The following is a 3,116-nucleotide window of genomic DNA, read 5'->3' as shown; positions in this document are numbered from 1 at the left end:
AATCTCTAGTTTGAACAATTTTTAGCTAGTTATAAAAAAAATTAAGGATAAAAACACTCATTTGAACTCTATAATATATTAATAGAGAATTTTTGGGAGCAACACAATAATCTTGAAAATTGAGTATTTATGTAATGCTTATGCAATTGTGTATCACTAATGATTTTACTTTGATTTGAATTGTCCATTAATATGTATATTATATAATATTTTGCTTACAATTCATGTTATTTAGAAATTTAGAATAAAATATAATTTTATATTAAATGAAGGATTTGAAAAGAATAAAATTTTATATTGCATGAATATTATATAGGGTGATTATTTGAAAAAAAGAAGAAGGAAGGATTTATATTAAGAAATAAGAAAATAAAAGTGAAATAAAAATAATAATATAATATTAAGGAGTAGAGAAGAAAAAACTTCTTTTAGGAGAGTAAAATAGAGAATTGGGTTGAAGTTGGTTGTCTTCTATATTTGAAGAGTAAATATAGGTAGCTTTTCAATTGTTATTGTTATTGTTATTTTTGTGCCACGTGTAAATTAGAAGAATTAGTTTTTTTTCATAGTTATGCAAGAAGAGAATCGTGGAATAATAAATCAATATAGAAATTTGACGTGAAAAATTCCTTAAAGAAGGAAGGCGAGAATCACAACTTATCTCTAATAGAATTTCCTTAACTCTTTACTATAACTCGAGCAATTATACACCTAAGGAATTGACTCCTACAACATCTACCCAAAACTTCTACAATTCTCGTCTAATTGTTGACACATTCTTTAACTTCTTCAAATGGCTCTACTCAATTTATGAAGCCTTTTATAACACAAATCAAACATAATGCAAATTTCTAAGAATGTTAGAACTGTACAACTAAGAATATGCGGAATGTGTTTTGTGTAGTACGCTTAGTTGTTCATACTTTAAAATTGACCGGGTAATGGGTAGTAGAAATGTGCATGAATCGAGTTGGTTCAATTTTGACCATTATTAGTTTAAACTATTTTATTTTTTTGGTTAAATATGAACTTAGAGTTCTTTTTATTTAACTAAAACAAAATTAACAAGAGAAATTAAAAGATCAGTTAAAAATTGTTCAAATCTAAATAAAAAACAATAAAACTTTTGAAAACTAAGGATTTTCTAATTTAGGTCTTCATTGGGCAATGTTCTATTAAATCAAGATGATCGTGTTGCTATGGGAACTTCATCAACAATGACTTTCGTCAACTTGTCATATGGGTTCCTAATACTAGTGGCTCTTTCTTGCGGAGAAATAATTTCTTTCTCAGCTCGTAGAATTAAGTGAAAGCCCATTCTTTTTTACTTTCAGGTGATGTTCCTCCTTTCTAATTTGTATGATTTCCCTAAAATTTATTGTGGAGGTGTGTTATCTGGTGGATGGATTGGAATTCTCCGAGAACTCTAGGAGGGTCCAAATTGTATGTCACGCCCCGAGCCTACACCCTGGGCGGGACTGACACTCGAGAACCATTGATGGCCCCAAGCGAACCTTTGGACTGGCTTAATTACTCAGCGGAAGACTTAACTTAACAAAGATAAACCCATATAACTCAAGAATGTTAATAAGAGAAGGGAAAATGCATAAGTACCCCCTCAGCTTATGCCCAAAATTCCTGAGACACACCTAACCTTTACGAAGGTCCTATTATCCCCCCCCCCCCCGGAACTTATTTTATATATAATTTTCTACCCTTTTTCGATCTACGTGGCACTATATTGTGGGCCCTGCGCGTGTTGACAATTTTTTCAAGGATAGTGCCACATAGGTCGAAAAAGGGTAGAAAATTATATATAAAATAAGTTCGGGGGGGGGGGGGTAATAGGACCCTAGTAAAGGTTAGGTGTGTCTCAGAGATTTTGGGCATAGGCTGGGGAGTACTTATGCATTTTCCCATAAGAAAACATTCAATTAGCCAATAAGGCAAACTCAAGTCTTTAAACAACATCTTAAATGAATAAGACTAAAGAACTATAGCTACTCATCTATGAAGCCTCTAAAACAAAGAGGGATGTCGGGACAAGACCCCCGATCATCCTAACAACTAAAATACTAGAAAGCAATGTAAAAATGAGCCCTCTGAAAAGCAATGAGGCTCACTAACTGACTCTGAGTGCTCAATTGGATCAACGAGGCGTTGTATGCTGATCCTGGTTACCTGTGTCTGCATCATAAAATAATGCAGGCCAAATAACATCAGTACATTGAATGTACGAGTATGCGGGAGAAATACTAAACATAACATAAGCTTGAAAGGAATCTGAAAGGAACACTTACCTTAGCTTTACTCAACTCATGAATAACTTAACTCAATATAAAACAACAATACACATGCAATATATGGAAAGCTTTTAAAATAGTAGAAAGCAACTTAGTTTGTAAAAGAAATGCAATAGCAACTCAACTTACTCATATAATAAAGTAATATAACTTCTGTGAGAGTTTTTCTAATCGACAACCACCACTAGCCTAAGTGGTGATACATCGTCTTACCCACGCTGCCAAAACTATCCTATACTTTGCTACACATTAACTAAGTGGATCCACTAGTCTATGCTATAAAGCACTAAGGAATCATCTAAAAAGTATGATCATTTACTACCCATGATGGCTACATGGTTTATGGAGACTTGAGTTATTATGAACTCGCGTCTCCATATCGGTGCTCAATACTACTCCCAAAATGTACTTAGCTCATATATTTTTAAAATAAAACTCTTTCTTTGGTTTGAGATAATTTCTCAAAACTTAGCTTAAAAGCTCTCTTGGAAATCAGTGTTTCCCTTTTCTTGTTCAAATGTGAAAACATTTTAAATTCTTGAGAATACTTAGGTCCCGTAATATCTTTGAAGAAATGAACTTTTACTCTTATCCTTAGATAACTCAAGGCTTAAGTCTTAAAATGAAGTTAAAACGTTTGTGAAAAACTTTTGAAAAACTTTATGAACTTCTCTTGACTTGATTCTTAACTTCTAGGCTTGACTCTTAACTTTCCTTGAAATGAATAATGGATTCAAGGTTCATGATCACATGTTTATGGATGATTTCATGATATTTAGACGTACCTTAGAGTGTTGGAATCAACTAGAAAAC

Source organism: Solanum verrucosum, unplaced genomic scaffold, assembly GCF_900185275.1.
Source record: "Solanum verrucosum unplaced genomic scaffold, falcon-dt-bn FXZP01000214.1, whole genome shotgun sequence".
Classification (NCBI taxonomy): domain Eukaryota; kingdom Viridiplantae; phylum Streptophyta; class Magnoliopsida; order Solanales; family Solanaceae; genus Solanum; species Solanum verrucosum.
Note: the sequence above shows the minus strand (reverse complement) of the source record.